The sequence below is a fragment of the Pleurodeles waltl genome, chromosome 6 (assembly GCF_031143425.1).
Source record: "Pleurodeles waltl isolate 20211129_DDA chromosome 6, aPleWal1.hap1.20221129, whole genome shotgun sequence".
NCBI lineage: Eukaryota > Metazoa > Chordata > Amphibia > Caudata > Salamandridae > Pleurodeles > Pleurodeles waltl.
In genome coordinates this window covers 1,229,261,200-1,229,278,898 of record NC_090445.1, presented here as the reverse complement: position 1 = coordinate 1,229,278,898, position 17,699 = coordinate 1,229,261,200, and the positions used below count along the sequence as shown (strand labels likewise).

The following is a 17,699-nucleotide window of genomic DNA, read 5'->3' as shown; positions in this document are numbered from 1 at the left end:
CCTGTGAGACGAAGACTTCCTTGTATGCTGATCGTAATTGGTAAATATGAGAAGAAATTGTAAAATTGCATTGTGATTCTTTTAGGTAACCAACTGCTGATTTTTTGGTAAGGTCCCTAGTTAGGAGTTTTTCTAAATTAATGTTGCTAAATTGTTTTTGCATGAAGTCCCACATGCTCATGCTAATTTGAGGTTAGACGAGGATTCCATATGTCACACGATGCAATTTGAGATCTTGTTATGCTGACTAAATGTACGCAATTAGTTCATTACAGATTATCGTATTAGTGCTTTGCATTGCCATTATCGAATGCCTTGTGATTCAAATGCTACATAGACTACATTTGTTCCGACGTTATGGACAGCTATTAATGTTCATTTATGTTTATCATTTGGTGTTGAGACACATTTACATTGTGCTAGCTTTGCTAATATAGGGAAATAAATTCACTAACTTTGAAATAAACTGGTGTGGTTATTCCTGACTGAAAGGTCAGGGTTCGCCGAAATGTATTCTGGGTTAATTGTAAAGTGTTATGTTGTTCAAGGTGTTGCTTATGTTCGTTATTGATTATTGATTTGATGCGACTGATCGATATAATAGTACAGAGAGTTCCCACTTAGTCAAAAGATTCATCGGCCTAAAGAGCGTCCAAACGCAGGTAAATTATTACCTCGTTCCGCTCTATCACCGGCGTTAAATTTTTTGACGCACAACTGCGTTGGCACAGTTGTGCGCCAAAAAGTATAAATACGGCCCTAAGTGACTGAAATAAACACAAACAAGCTCATGCAGAGAAAAAAAAGAATTATACTAGATGCTGGAATGATAATCATCTCATGTTAAGGAAAAATGTCAAAACATAGCAATCTATGCAAAGGAGACTGCCTTGCACCTCTAAATTAATACAAATAAACAACGAGTCTCAAGACGCAGGTCTCTATGTGCATAACAACAGTAAACACATGAAAAAAGAAAGGGGACAGATGGAAATGGCTAACAGACCTCTCTGTTAGGAAGGCCGAGTTTGAAAATGACTCATTTAATGGCAGGTTAGAACCCCGTATATCGCTAAAGAGAGGAAATGGTCTTAGCCGCGTGTCTGAAGTATCATAAATCACGCAAGTATTGATACTCTACGGAGACAAGAGTTTCTTCATTTTTGAGAGTTTTCCTTGGAGCTTTACCTTATTTTGAATAACCTTGAGTTCTTTATTGAGGGCTGCTAACATTTTTACAATACTGTAATTTTCGTGGCTTGTGCGACTGAGGATTCAATTATCTTTACATCTTAGTCCGATGTCTATGTTTACGACCTGGTTCAGCAGTTCCACCCCCTCTGTTTACGGATTGGAGGATTTACGTCAGAGTACCAATTTATACCTGATTTCCCACGTCCGTCTTCCTTTAGTAGTTTGGCGGTGTCATGGATACGAGGTAGAATAGCCCCAGTTCCTGAAGGTAATTCATAGTGTGTACTGCTTCTACTTTTGGATGCTGTGTAACTTGTAAAATTCAACCATTTCCTTGTCTGGCTTGCTTAATAGGAAAGTTTGTCGATCGCCGTTCTCCTGAGCAGAACGTCAGGCTTTTTAGCAAAAATTAACCGCTGCAAAGAAACTCTCGTCTCCGTAGAGTATCAGTACTTGCGTGATTTATGATACTTAAGACACGCGGCTAAGTCGATTTCCTCTCCTTAGCAATATACGGGGTTCTAACCTGCCATTAAGTGAGTCATTTTCAAACTCTGCCTTTCTAGCAGAGAGGTCTGTTAGCCATTTTCATCCGTCCCCTTTCCTTTTTCATGTGTTTACTGTTGTTATGCACATAGAGACCTGCGTCTTGAGACTCCTCGTTTCTTTGTATTAATTTAGAGTTGCAAGGCTGTCTCCTTTGTATAGATTGCTATGTTTTGAAATTTTTCCTTGACATGAGATGATTATTATTCCATCATCCAGTATAATTTTTTTTTTTCTGCATGAGTATGTTTGTGTTTATTTCAGTCACTTAGAGCCACTCATAGTTGGGACAAGACAGGTGACTTTGTCATATTAATGTTGTCCCAAGGATTGTTTTTTTTGGTTCTTTATTGTGCACTAAGGACTTAGATTTTAGATATTATACAAACCGTAGGCGCAATAGGTCTGCAGCATCAATGGCTTTGATACAGTTGTCTATAGCCTCTTCTGAGGCGTACCCAGCATAATGTGTGAAGTAATCCTTAATTATGTACAGAATAGCTATGTTTTAGTGCATACATCACTTTTCACTATATTGCAAGCGTCATTTTCCAAGTAAATAGAAGAATATCCACAAGAGAGAATAGTATTGAGTGGAATGATTTTTTTTTTCCCATATTGTTTCTTTTATAGTGATTAGGACTAATTGTCTACCCGTCTTAATTAATAAAAAGACCAGCCACAGTATTGATTGGTAAGCACTTCTTTAATGGTTCTTGGTTACCAGAAGAGTTCTACACTTGAGTCTTAGAGATCATTCATTTAAGAACACAGTTGTCATTAGCCCAGACTAATGGTGGCTTATTTTGTGTTTCCTTTTTTTGATTTTACTTCTCTTGTTTGTGCTCTTGACCTTTGTCACTCTAGGTTGGTCCATCTGAAAATACACTCATTGGTCAACTGAGTGAGTAGAAACCACAATATTATAATTTTCATTATAGATCATGGCATCGTTTTTTGTTGGAGAAGATAAAGTTTCAGACCTGAAAAAGCGCCATTAGATCTGTATGGACAAGGTAAGGCACGAAACATGTTGACTGGTACAGTGGCACAAGAAATAGTGTCTCTCAACCACTTGTTTATGAGAAAAGGGACCATCACTCCCCTATACTCGTCTTTTTGTTTTTAATCCTGACCACCTCCCTTTTACTTCAATTAAAGGGATTTTCCTAAGGGGAGTCGAGTCAATTTTAATTTTTCTTTTCTCTCCACTTTTTTTGGCATTGGTTTGCACAGTACTCTGGTTTAGTGACCCCATTGTGGGTCCCGTCAGACATTGCAGCACCAGTCTGGCGTGGAGCAAGCCCAGTGATAAAACTTGAGGGCGATCGCTCCTTAGGGCACAAAACTCACTAGTAGTGTCTTCTTTTTAGAACAGTGTACCTTGTTTTGATATAACTAGATATGATATTGGAGGCTGTCCACTGGACCAGTTAACCTCCTTGTCCCTACACTTTTTGTGAATTGATTAGCACAGCGGCTCAGCTGTGGGACTTTTTTTCATATTAACTATGGATAATTTCCAAGGTTTAAGCTATGATGATAGTATGGTGACCCCCATACTTCAGGCACCCTCGATTTTGGGAATGGATGGTGCAGGCCCTTCTGGTTCCTTGAAGGAAGAGTGGGAGAAATTGACATCTTTGAAAAGAGATTTAATCAAAACGATGTTAAACGGCACGATAATGATTGAACATTTGTGGGCTAATATAGCTCCTAATGGATTAATTGTTACCAGCGCTCCTAGAATTTTCCTGCAGGATTTACTTTTGAGGACGGATTGGGCTCAAATAGCCTGGAGGTGTACCAGAGATTGGCTCATCTTCATTATTAACACTTCTAAGAGACTGGCAGACTTGATTACAGTAGAGGTGAACCTAGCTGAATCCACCTTAAAAACAACTGTATCTCTGGCTTCTTTTAAGAGTCTATTGGCAGAGATCAATACCGAACGCAACGAAAATAAAGAATTTCTGACACAACAAAAGATCACGAAACTGCAGAAGGATATCTCTGGATTCAGTAAAGAAAAAGTCTATCCTTATATAAGAGAAGACTTTGAAGTAGATACCGCATCTCGGTCCTCGGACGACTCGTCTTCTTCTTCTAAGAAAAATTACAGGAGGTCCAGTAACAGTTTATCGTCAGATGGCTGGAGCACTGATGAAGGGATATCTCAACCATACTATAACTTTCCACATTTCTCAATACGACAAGCTCCTATGTGGCAACCCCCTATCCCTTTTATCAGCCACTCCCTATGCCTTCTTACCACCCCCCACCTTCTTTAGGTAGAGGCTGGGGCAGAGGAAGAGGCAGGCGGAGAGGAAGAGGAAGGCATGTCCACTGGGCACAGCAAGGACCACAGATGATCACACGTAGCCAAGGAAAGATACCATCAACGAGAACTTAGTTGTTAATCTGTCCACTAGATCTCTCTCAACAGAAGAGCTTTCAGTCCTTAATAAAGGTCTAAGTTTTGTTCCTACTCCTTCAGATTACCTTTTCAGAACTAATTGCGAACTAGCAATTTTTTTTAGGAAAATCAGATTGCATTTTTTCTTTAAAGATCATGCTGAGACACCACAAAGAGATGACACAGGTTTGAGAATTCCGTTGACTTTTGTGCCACCAGTAGCGTCTGTGACTTGCGAACTTCTGGCCTTTGAAAAAGCAGTCATGTTGGATATACAGAACACTCAACCAAAGCAAACTTTTTGCAATATATCCAAGCAAGAAAGAACAGCTATGAAAACTCTTCGTCAAAATCAGTCCATTGTTATAAAATCGGTAGACAAGGGAGGAGCTATAATAATTCAAGATGGAACTACCTATAGAGCAGAATGTCTCCGCTTGCTGAGTGATTCGACTTTTTACACACCTATTTCACGTGATCCCACCGAAAGTTTGAGACACCATATTCAATCACAGATTCATGAAGCAGTTTCAAATTCCTGGATTACGCAAAAAGAGGCAGAATTCTTGGACTCAAAAAAATCCACAAATTACCTATTTTTATTGTGTACCTAAGATCCCTAAAGGAAAAAATCCACCTCCTGGCCAACCAATTGTCAGGTATAGGGTCACTGCTTGAACCCTTGTCTACTTTCTGTGATGCGTTTCTACAGCCCATCGTGAGAGAGTCAGCAACTTTTTCGAAAGATACGAAAGAGGTTCTCAATTTGATAGAGACTATCAATGCGACTGAAACAGTGCAGGCCGTGATCACCTTGGATGTCGAATCACTGTATACTAACATTCCACAACAAGAGACATTAAGAGTGGTGGAGGCAGCGCTTTTGAACAACACATTAACTGCTAACACACCAATACATTTTATCATGCAGTGTGCTACGCTAGCTCATACAGAACATTTCTTCCAGTTCGAAGAACAATTATACCATCAGATTCGCGGGACATCGATGGGCAGTACGTTTGCCCGAGTCTCGTCTGTCTGTATGTGTATCACTCCGAACAATGGTTTATTCTTAATGCAACTAATCCTTCCTATGATAACATCAGAGTCTGGCGAAGATATATTGATGACATATTAGTGATATGGCAGGGGGACATCCAACTAGTCCCTTCTTTAACAATTTGGATTAACAGTCTCAACCCTTTTTTGAGGTTCACATCTGTAGTATCCACAGAGAACATTTCCTTTCTTGATCTTAGGATCTCTATTACAAATGGGAAAATTACAATCTTGGATTTACCATAAAGACACTGATCGCAATAGTTTGCTGTTAAATGATAGTTACCATCCTAAAGCTCTAAGAGATAATCTCTCTCATGGCCAATTTTTAAGATTACGTCGAAATTGCAGCAGTCTTTCTACTTTTGAACAGCAAGCAGATGATTTATCCCCAAAACTCCTGCAGAGACATTACCCAATGAGGATTATTCAGGTGGCCCGGAAGCGAGCACCTATTGGCTTTTGGTATCTTAATAAACATACCAATTGCAATACCTCTAATTGTATATATCTGATTTGTTGCCCATGCGGATACGCTATGTGGGTATGACCACTAGAGCAGTTAAGATCAGAATCAATGAACATAGAAGCAATATCAGATGCAGTCGTCTGACAACAAAATTGAGTACACATTATCGCAATGTCAAACACACTCCTGATGACATATGGTGGATGGTTTTGGAAGTAGTCCAATCAGCGACTAGAGGACTGTTTGGAGTAGAACAGCGGTGGGTCTTTAGATTAGGCACACATATTCATGGTCTCAACGATGATATACCTTGGATTGTAACACCGCGCTCTGACGCGGCGTCTTTCTGTCCTCGCGGGTGGAACACGCTACCGATATTCGGAGCGCCGTTCTCCGCGTTTTTTGACTATGCTTTCTGGGAAGCATATATTTCGCTCCCGGTCGCGCTACACTTACTTGTAGCCTTTTTTCTTCTTTTATTGTTGGTGGTGGGTTTTTTGTTGGTCCTTTTGCCTGTCTCTATCCATGTTGTGTCCATCTTGTCTTCTTCGTGTTTTTGTCCAAGCATGCTCTGTTTTTCTTTTATACTACTTCCTTTTTCCTATACTGGTCTATGGGCTTTTCCCAATCCAAGATGGTGTTACTTCCCTTTCCTGTGATGTCACTTCCCTTTTCTCAGTATATAAGTCAGTCAGTCTTTTTCTTCCTTGCGTTGCAAACACTTCCTTCTGGTTGTGCTGTTCGCTCCTGTTCTTTGTTCCTGCTTTTTTGCCTTGGGAGATTTTTGCCTGTTCTTTGTTCCTGCTTTTTTGCCTTGGGAGATTTTTGCCTGTTCTTTGTTCCTGCTTTTGCCTTGGGAGATTTTTGCCTGTTCTTTGTTCCTGCTTTTGCCTTGGGAGATTTTTGCCTGTTCTTTGTTCCTGCTTTTGCCTTGGGAGATTTTTGCCTGTTCTTTGTTCCTGCTTTTGCCTTGGAGATTTTTGCCTGTTCCTTTTTTCCTGCCTTGTACCCTGGATATTGCCTATTTTTGTTTCCTGTTGTCAAGTCCTGTTTTTTCTTGTTTTCCTTCAGGAGTTCCTGTTAGAGGTTTTTTCCCCAGTGTTGGTTTTTTTTCCCTCTGGGACTCCTTCTGGAGGATACGGTCTGCTTTGGCGTAGCCTGTCAAGCGGCACTGTGGCTACTAGAAGGGGTCGCCCTTATCTGGGAACATCCAGGACCTGTAGAAGACTTGGTGTATTCGCCAATCCGAAATCCAGAGGTGAGAAGTCCAGCGCAGTACGTGACATGGATAAATATTTCAGGAGGTATTAGATGACTCTTATCATTGCCAATGCTTCTTGAAACACCTCTCAACTGAGTTCTATCAATAGATTGGATTTTGTTACCAACAGTGAAATGTCATAATATATGGGTCTGAGTGTGACTAATCGGATTTGGCAGTTACAATAATTAATTTCTCAATTGAACATCCTTCTTTCAGTTCCATTCCTTTCAAATTATTTACTGATCTTTCTTATATTTATTTTATTTTAGAGTTTTCCTTGGAGCTCTACCATATTTTGAATAACCTCGAGTTCTTTATTGAGGGCTGCTAACATTTTTACAATACTGTAATTTTCGTGGCTTGTGCGACTGAGGATTCAGTTATATTTACATCTTAGTCCTATGTCTATGTTTACTACCTTGTTCAGCAGTCCTGCCCCCTCTGTTTACGTATTGGAGGATTTATGTCCGAGTACCCATTTATACCTGATTTCCCGCATCCGTCTTCCTTTAGTAGTTTGGCGGCGTCATGGATACGAGGGAGAATAGCCCCAGTTCCTGAAGGTAATTATTAGTGTGTACCGTATCTACTTTTGGACGCTGTGTAACTTGTAAAATTCAACCATTTCCTTGTCTGGCTTGCTTATTGGGAAAGTTTGTCGATCGCCGTTCTCCTGAGCCGAACGTCAGGCTTTTTAGCAAAAATGAACCGCTGCGAAGAAACTCTCATCCCCGTAGAGTATCAGTACTTGCGTGATTTATGATACTTGAGACATATGGCTAAGACGATTTCCTCTCTTTAGCGATATACGGGGTTCTAACCTGCCATTAAATGAGTCATTTTCAAACGTGACCTTTCTAGCAGAGAGGTTTGTTAGCCATTTCCATCTGTCCCCTTTCTTTTTTCATGTGTTTACTATTGTTATGCACATAGAGACCTGCGTCTTGACACTCCTCGTTTCTTTGTATTACTTTAGAGTTGCGAGGCTGTCTCCTTTTCATAGATTGCTATGTTTTGAAAATTTTCCTTGACATGAGATGATTATTATTCCTTCACCTGTATAATTCTTTTTTTTCTGCATGAGTATGTTTGTGTTTATTTCAGTCACTTAGAGCCACTCATAGTTGGGGTAAGACAGATGACTTTGTCATATTAATGTTGTCCCAAGGATTGTTTTTTTTGGTTCTTTATTGTGCACTAAGGACTTAGATTTTAGATATTATACACACCAGAGACGCAATAGGTCTGCAGCATCAATGGCCTTGATACAGTTGTCTATAGCCTCTCCTGAGGCGAACCATGCATAATGTGTGAAGTAATCCTTAATTATGTACAGAATAGCTATGTTTTAGTACATACATCACTTTTCACTATATTACAAGCGTAATTTTCCAAGTAAATAGAAGAATATCCACAAGAGAGAATACTATTGAGTGGAATTTTTTTTTTTTCCCTTGTTGTTTCTCATATAGGGGGTCATTACAACATTGGCGGTAAAAGCCGCTTACCGCCGTGCAGAAGACCACCAATACACCGCCGCGACCTGCGGAATTCCGCCACAGCTATTATGACCCACATCTCGGAAACCGCCAAAATTCAGACACCCACACAACTCCACCACACCAAAGGTCAATGTTAAACTGGAGAAAACAAAACCTCCACCTCCACGCCAACAGAAACACGCCCATGCTATTACGACCCACGAATCCACGCAGCGGTCTTTCAACCGCGGTATTCCATTGGCGGTACACACCGCCGCGCTCAAAATACACACACATCTCCAAAACACCGCCACATTGGACAATTTAAAATACACACACCTGATACACATACAAACACCACTCCCACACACCCAACACAATATAAAACACACCCCCACATCACCCACAAACCCCTACGACCAAAAATTATAGACGAAGGCCAGAGAGACTGCACAGCATAGACCACCCCACCACACAGAGGCACACAACACCATCACCCATTCAACATCCACGCACAAAACACCACACACCACTACACATCACCACACACATCAACACTGACACCGCCCCACACATCACACACACCACCCCATGTCACGCCAAAGACACCCCCGCTTTTCCGAGGAGGAGCTCAGGGTCATGGTGGAAGAAATCGTCCGGGTAGAGCCACAGCTATTTGGCTCACAGGTGCAGCACACATCCATAGCCAGGAAGATGGAGCTATGGCGCAGAATAGTGGACAGGGTCAATGCTGTGGGACAGCATCCAAGAAATCGGGAGAACATCAGGAAGCGGTGGAACGACCTACGGGGGAAGGTGCGTTCAACGGTCTCCAGGCACAACATCGCGGTTAAGCGGACTGGCGGCGGACCCCCACCTCCTCCCCCACAACTAATAACATGGGAGGAGCAAGTTTTGACCATCATGCATCCAGAGGGCCTCGGAGGAGTGGGTGGAGGACTGGACACTGGTAAGTCAAATCTTAACTTTCATATCCCCCACCCTTCCTGCATGCTATCACACACCCCCACCCTCACAACCTCCCCTATCACCCAAACTCCTCACTAATGTACTAAGAACACAAACCACCCATCCCAACACCAAGCCCTGCATGACACAACTAAGCATGGACACCCAGCACTAAAGCATGCTCACTGCACATAGCCAGAAAAAAAAACCAACCATCATCACACAAGCCCCCACCCAGGAATGCTTGCACTGGGGTACACGCATACCCACCCATTGCACACCATCACACACACACATGCAATAATCATGGTCTTATGCCCCTGCAGGATCACGAAGGACCGTCACCACACCGGAGGGTCCAGACATCTCCACTCCACCCACAAAAGAGGCCCACAGTGACGATAGCAGCTCTGCCCTACTGGATCCTGATGACCAGCCTGGACCATCGTGGGCCTCGGGACAGTCGGTTCCCCTTGCACAGGCACAGCCCAACACTGACCTTCCACCCTCTGGTAACACCAGCACAGCACCCACCCAGCGGGCCCAAACCTCCCTACCCAGGACAGGTCAATCAGCTTTGTGTCCACCACTACAGGGAACCCAGGATAACCCACCACCCCAACAACAACAGGGACCTGGGGGCAGTGGTAGTGGGCACACGGTCCAGGGGACAGAGGCACAGGAACACAGGGGAACTGGGAGGGCTGCTGTGCGACAGGGGGTGGACAGCCCAAGGGAACCCACTCTCCACGAGGCCCTCTCCTCCATCATGGGAGCATACCACCACTCCCAGGAGACGATGGCGACGGTCCTGGTCAAGTTTCAGGAGACCCAGCGCCTGCAGGAGGACCAGTATTTGGGGTTCAGGGAGGAGCTCAGGACCATCAGCTCCGCCTTGGGCACCATCGTAGGGGTGCTGAAGGACATACAGCAGACCTTGAGGGACACCGTGGCACTCCAAGGGGCCCCTGACACTAGCATGGACGATAAACTGCCCACCACCACCTCCGCCGACGCTAGTGGACAGGACGCCCCACCACAGGACCACCACACCAGCACCCCACACCCTGCAGACGGACAACCACCACACAAGCGGTCCCTGAGATCCAGGAACAGAACAGAGCAAGATGGCAAGACCCCCGCCAGGAAATGAGACCACCCTGATTGTCCTCCCACTGTCCCACTTTGTTACCCTGTCCATACTGAAACTTCCCCACCTCCACTTCCTATGCCCATATGGGCAGTGCACCTGTGTGACCAATAGACTGGACTCTGCCATGGACATTCCTCCACCGTCCCCCATCATCATTTTACAACCCCCCTCAATTTTTGAGCACTTAAATAAACACCATTGAACCACAAAACAATCTGGAGTCAGTCTGTGATTTTGTCATTTTGTATTATCAATGACAGTGTCAAAAAGTGATTCAAGTTGTAAAGGCAACATACCAATGTCACACATCACAAGTCCTTGAAGGATGCATGCAGATGACACACATTGGTAACCACACCTGTGAAACCGTAATGGAAAGAAATAACTCAGTTACCAAATAATCCCATGAAATTACATACAGGATAGAGGAAGACGTGTGACAGTGAATGTAATGGTAAAAATGAAAATGTTCTCACCTGTGTGTCACCGGAAATACTGCTGTATGACTGACTCCCTGTTGTCGTTGTCTTCTTCCTCAGCTTCCTCCTCATCACTGTCCACAGGCTCCACAGCTGGCACAACACCGTCATCTGGACCATCCTCCTGCAGAAAAGGCACCTGGCGTCACAAAGCAAGATTGTGAAGCATAGAGCAGGCGATGATGATCTGGCACACCTTCTTCGGTGAGTAGAATAGGGAACCACCTGTCATATGCAGACACCTGAACCTGGCCTTGAGGAGGCCGAAGGTGCGTTCGATCACCCTCCTAGTCCGCCCATGGGCCTCATTGTAGCTTTTCTCTGCCCTGGTCCTGGGGTTCCTCACTGGGGTCAATAGCCAGGACAGGTTGGGGTAACTAGAGTCCCCTAATAGCCACACACGGTGCCTCTGGAGTTGACCCATCATATCAGGGATGCTGCTATTCCGCAGGATGTAGGCGTCATGCACAGAGCCAGGGAACATAGCATTTACCTGGGAGATGTACTGGTCGGCTAAACATACCATCTGTACATTCATAGAATGATAACTCTTCCTGTTCCTGTAAACCTGTTCACTCCTGTGGGGGGGGACCAGAGCTACATGTGTCCCATCAATTGCACCTATGATGTTGGGGATATGTCCAAGGGCACAGAAGTCGCCTTTCACTGTAGCCAAATCTTCCACCTCAGGGAAAATTATGTATCTCCTTACGTGTTTCAACAGGGCAGACAAAACTCTGGACAGCACGTTTGAAAACATAGGCTGGGACATCCCTGATGCCATGGCCACTGTTGTCTGAAATGACCCACTTGCAAGGAAATGGAGCACTGACTGCACCTGCACGTCGGGGGGGATTCCAGTGGGATGGCGGATTGGTGACATCAGGTCTGGCTCCAACTGGGTACACAGTTCCTGGATAGTGGCACGGTCAAACCTGTAAGTTACGATTAAATGTCACTCCTCCATTTTCAACAGGTCCACCAGCGGTTGGCACACCGGTGGATTCAGCCATCTCCTCACATGTCCCAGCTGACGGTGCCTAGGAAGGACAACAGCGACGATCGAGTAAATTTTTTTCCAGGTATGTACCCACAGTTACACAGCAGACGACACCAAACACAAAACCCTTCCTGTATGTGTGTTGAGTGTAGGCCTAGCTAAGTGTGACGCAGTAGTAAAAGAAGCCATGTGGGCCCCTGAAATGGCGGCTGCCTGACCTCTAAACTGGGACAATGGGATTGTGGGGAAACTGCGTTGCCGCTGCACACCGTTGCGGTAGGCGGTCGTAGACCGCGGCGCAATGCTGCATTGGTTAACATTGGACCCTATGGGTCCCAGGAGCCAATGAACAAGTGCGCCGGCAGTGATGATACTCCCTGCCGCAGACATCACCGCCGCGGACGTCACTGCCATTTTCTATCTGTTCAATCACTAGATACCTGATCTTCGACAGGAGAGGACCTACACTGCAAGTGCTGCTGTGACCTCGGTCTGGAAGCGACGATGGCTGCTGCGTCTGGGGAAAGGGCCCCTGCCTTCACTGCTCAGGAGTTGGAGAAACTGGTAGACGGGGTCCTCCCCCAGTACACGCTACTCTACGGTCCTCCAGACCAACAGGTTAGTACACAGTTAGCACGTTGTATGGGCTAGGCCTGGGTGGAGAGGGCTGGTTGTAAGAGGGAAGGGGGCAGAGTTCAGGGAACATTAATGCATGTGAATGAATGTGCCACATGGCTAGGGTAGGGAGGGGGGCCTCTCACATCGACGGTGCAGTTGGTAATGACTTTGCATCTTCCCTTGTGCATGTCATGTAGGTCAGCGCCCACCAGAAGAAGGACATTTGGCGTGCCATAGCCAAGGAAGTCCGGACCCTGGGGGTCCACCAGAGATGGGGGACCCACTGCCGGAAAAGATGGGAGAACATTCGCTGTTGGAGCAAGAAGACAGCGGAGGCTCAGCTGGGGATGGCCTCCCAACGTGGGAGGGGTGCCAGTCGGCCCATGACCCCCCCGATGTTCCGGATCCTGGCGGTGGCCTACCCTGAGTTGGATGGGCGCTTGAGGGCATCACAGCAGACACAAGGGGGTGAGTACTCTCTCATTCTGCGGACTTTGCGCGCAGTGGAGGGGTCTGGGTGAGGGAAGAGGCCTGTGGGTGTACCTAGGCTAGGGCGAGTTCCGTAGGCTAGGCCCCTCCGTAATGCAGGCCATGTGGCACTCTACCCCACCGCAGTAGAGTGCCAAGTACAGGTATAGATGCCCCTGTGGCATCCATGTATGCAGATGTCCACCATAGCCATGTAGGCCAGATCCCAGAAATTGCATCTGCAGAGGCCAGGAGCACGGCGTAGTGCAGGGGGCTGCTGTGTCTGTATTGTCCGCCAAAGGTAGCGGTATGCCATGCACTCAACCTGTCTTTCTTCTGTCTTCCCCCCCCCCCCCCCCTTTTTGTGCTCTCCTTGTTCTTTTGTGCATCAGCATCATCAGGCGAAGGTACAGTGGCACTGGGGCACGAGGGAGCTGCATCCCACATGGCCATGGAGGGCCACACCACGGACTCAGAATGCACCAGTGGGACGGAGGGCGAGGGGATCTTCACGTCGGCCACCGGATCACCAAGCAGCGACACGGATTCGTCCGCCGATGGGAGCTCCCTTGTGGTGGCGGCACCATCTGTGCGCCCCACTTCTACAGGTACAGCCGCCACCTCCCCTACCAGCACCGCCCTCCCAGCAGCCCCTCAGCGTTCGCCCCGTGCCCGCTCACCCAGGAGGGTGGACATCACCTTCGCCCCAGGCACCTCAGGCCCTGCCCCTGTCATCCCTGCTTCCCTCAGTGAGGAGGCCATTGACCTCCTCAGGTCACTCACTGTTGGGCAGTCTACCATTGTGAATGCCATCCAGGGTGTAGAAAGGGAGTTGCAACACGGTAATGCATTTCTGGAGGGCATTCATTCTGGTCAGGCTGTCCTTCAGCGAACCCTGCAATCTCTTGCCTCAGCACTGATGGCAGCCATTGTCCCTGTCTCTAGCCTCCCCCCTCCAACTTCCTCCACCCAGACCCAATCCCCTGTACCCAAGCCCATCCCAAGCACACCTACAGACCAGCATGCATACACGTCAACACACAAGGGAAGCTCAGGCAAACATAGGCACCACACAACCCACACTCACGCAAGCATCACCCACATACTGACACAGCAACATCCACTGCCTCCACTGTGTCCCCCTCCTCGTCGTCTGCCTCCTCCCTCCCAGTGTCATCTACACTCTCACCTGCATGCACTACATCTAGAGGCACCAGGACTCGCACCAGACCACCCAGCACCACACCACGCTCACCTGCACTCACCACCTCCACTCCCATTTACACGTCCCCTGTGTCCTTTCCCAGTATGTCTGTGACGCCCCCTCCAAAAGTACACAAACGCGGGCACCCACACACCCAACATCCATCCACCTCACGACAGCCTCCAGTGCCTGCACCTGCACCCAAAACACCTAAAGTGACACCTCCTACAACCACCTCCTCTTCCTCCACTCCCAGACCCCCTCCAACTACCCATCCCAGTGTTCGTCAGAAATTGTCCGTCTGTAAAGTTGAACTTTTTGCCCCCACCCCCCCCCTCCAATTCATCAGTCACGTCGTAGCGCCTCAGCCAAAAAGCCTCCAATACCAGTGGTGCCTGTTCAAGGTGTGTGGAGTGCACCAGCCACCAGGGCAGGCAGTGTGACCCGGAGCCAAGGCACTGGCAGCCCACCCCCTGTAAAGGCTCTGAAATTGGAAAGTGGCCGACGGGACCCTGTGAAGACTCCTGGAAGCAAAACAACTCACAGGGGTCCCAGGGGGATTGCAGAGTCAGCTGTGACTCCTCCAAAGGTGGGGGAAGGGCCAGAGGAAGTCTGCACAGCCTGGTGTGAGCATCACAGCGGAGAAGGGCGGCATCCTTCCCGCCGGTCAGGACGCCACCGCCAGCACCGTCGTCACTGGTCCGGAGACCACCGCCAGAGTCATTGCCCAGGAGGGCCCACGTATTGTCACTGGTCAGGAGGCCACCGCCAGAGTCATTGCCGAGGAGAGCCCAAGTATCGTCACTGGTCAGGAGACCACCGCCACCACCGGAGTCATTGCCCAGGAGGGCCCAAGTATCGTCACTGGTCAGGAGACCTACGCCACCGCCGGAGTCAGTGCCCAGGAGGGCCCAAGTATCGTCACTGGTCTAGAGACCACAGCCACCGCCGGAGTCAGTGCCCAGGAGGGCCCAAGTATCGTCACTGGTCAGGAGACCACCGCCAGAGTCATTGCCGAGGAGGGCCCAAGTATTGTCACTGGTCAGGAGACCACCGCCGGAGTCAGTGCCCAGGAGGGCCCCGGCTGCCACAGCCCCGCTGGGCAATGAGGGAACGGCATGCCACACACCAATGCCCAGTCCAGAGAACGTCATGCCACACACCAATGCCCAGTCCTGAACCGCCATTGGCAAAGCACCGCTGAACAGTCCAGAACCGCCATGGCAAAGCACCGCTGAACAGTCCAGAACCGCCATGGTAAAGCACCGATGAACAGTCCAGAACCGCCATGGCAAAGCACCGCTGAACAGGGCATGCACCACCATTGGCAAAGCACCGCTGAACAGGGCATGCACCAGGGACGAATGAAAAGGCCGCAATATCAAGCATCGTTATCCCATGTGCAGCTGGGACAGTGACGGGACAGGAACTGTCACTGGGAGACTAACCCAGTCTGGGCACCAGTCTCCCTCCAAAACCAGTGGAGAGTTCCATCCACTCTGTCTGTCCTTCACAGGATGAAGCACTCTGGGCACTAGTCCCCCTCCAGAACCAGTGGAGGCTGTTATCCACTTGAGAGACTGTGGCTTTTCACTCCCCAGGATTGAACAGTGGGCAAACCACCCACTGTAGAGACTTGAGAGACTGTGGCTTTGTACTCCCCAGGATTGAACAGTGGGCAAACCACCCACTGTAGAGACTTGAGAGACTGTGGCTTTGCACTCCCCAGGATTAAACAGTGGGCAACCCACCCACTGGAGAGACTGTGGCTTTCCACTCCCCAGGATTGAACAGTGGGCATGGAGCCCCGTCGTGGATCTGGCTTTGCACTCATCCGCCTGAGGTGCCCCCATTCCGTTCCCCCTGAGGTGCCTGTAGTATTTCGATCTGATGCCCTGGCAGTGTTCTCTCCGTCTGTGGACAGGTATCTTTTGTGGGCCTCACCCATGCATTTTTGGACTAGTGGTGCACAGACATTGATATGTGCATATCCGCACTACTTCTCGTACTGTATATACTTTTGAATGATTTTATATTATTTCTGTATATTTTCGACACATGTATATTGATACATTACAATGTTTGAACTGATTTTGTTTAGTCTTTGCATTCTTCCGGGGGCGTTGTGGGTTGGTAATGTGATTTTTGTGACTGCATTGGTGTGTGTGTTGCAATATGCGAGGGTGGGGGTGTTTCGTGTGTGTCCCCCAAACTTTTGCCTCCCCCCTTCCCCTATGTCGTAGGTGCAGTACTCACTGTTGTCTTCGCCGGCGCCGGCGTTGGTCTTCGTAGATGAGTAGGAATACAAGGGCCGGTAGGATTTGTAATTCGAGCTCCATGGAGTCCTCCTTCCTCGTGGGATGTGTTCAGGTGAGCGTTTTCCCATTGCAGTAACTGTTTCCGCCGTGTTTTTATCCACTGTGAATCCGCCCCGGAAAAGGTGGCGGATTGGTAGGTTGTGATACTATGGGCGGTACATTGTCTTCCGCCTGTCTGTTGGCGGTGACCGCTGCGCTGCTTGTCTGTACCGCCGTGGCGGGCGGTGTGTTAAAGTGGCTGTCTTTGTTGGCGGTTTCCGCCAGGGTCATGATTCCCTTTTTTGGTCCGCCGGCCTGTTTGCGGTATTACCGCACCTTTAACGCCGTCCGCCAGGGTTTTAATGACCCCCATAGTGATTAGGACTAATTGTCTACCCACCTGAATTAATAAAAAGACCAGCCACAGTACTGATTGGTAATCACTTCTTTAATGGTCCTTGGTTACCAGAAGAGTTCTACACTTGAGTCTTAGAGATCGTTCATTTATGAACACAGTTGTATATTTAGCCCAGACTAATGGTGGCTTATTTTTGTGTTTCCTTTTTTTGATTTTAATTCTCTTGTTTGTGCTCTTGACCTTTGTCACTCTAGGTTGGTCCATCTGAAAATACACTCATTGGTCAACTGAGTGAGTAGAAACCGCAATATTATTATTTTCATTATAGATCATTGCATAGTTTTTTGTTGGAGAAGATAATGTTTCAGTCCTGAAGAAGCACCATTAGATCTGTATGGACAAGGTAAGGCGCAAAACATGTTGACTGGTACAGTGGCATAAGAAATTGTGTTTCTCAACCAGTTGTTTACGAGAAAAGTGACCATCACTCCCCTACATTCGTCTTTTTGTTTTTAATCTTGACCACCTCCCTTTGACTTCAATTAAAGGGATTTTCCTAAGGGGAGTCAAGTCAATTTAAATTTTTCTTTTCTCTCCACTTTTTCTGGTATTGGTTTGCCTGGTACTGTGGTTTAGTGACCCCATTGTGGGTCCCGTCAGACATTGCAGCACCAGTCTGGCGTGGAGCAAGCCAAGTCATGAAACTTGAGGGCTTTCGCTCCTT

The 17,699-nt window shown here is 47.3% G+C and overlaps 1 long non-coding RNA gene across 1 annotated transcript in view; it reads left to right on the top strand.

Annotated features, from left to right (window-relative positions):
- The first annotated feature begins 7,473 nt into the window (after window positions 1-7,473).
- The window catches only part of LOC138302119 (uncharacterized), a 418,185-nt gene continuing 407,959 nt past the window's right edge, over window positions 7,474-17,699 (top strand). The window contains exon 1 of the long non-coding RNA XR_011205287.1: window positions 7,474-7,511. This is a non-coding gene — a long non-coding RNA (uncharacterized lncRNA). The remainder of the gene's footprint in view (window positions 7,512-17,699) is intronic.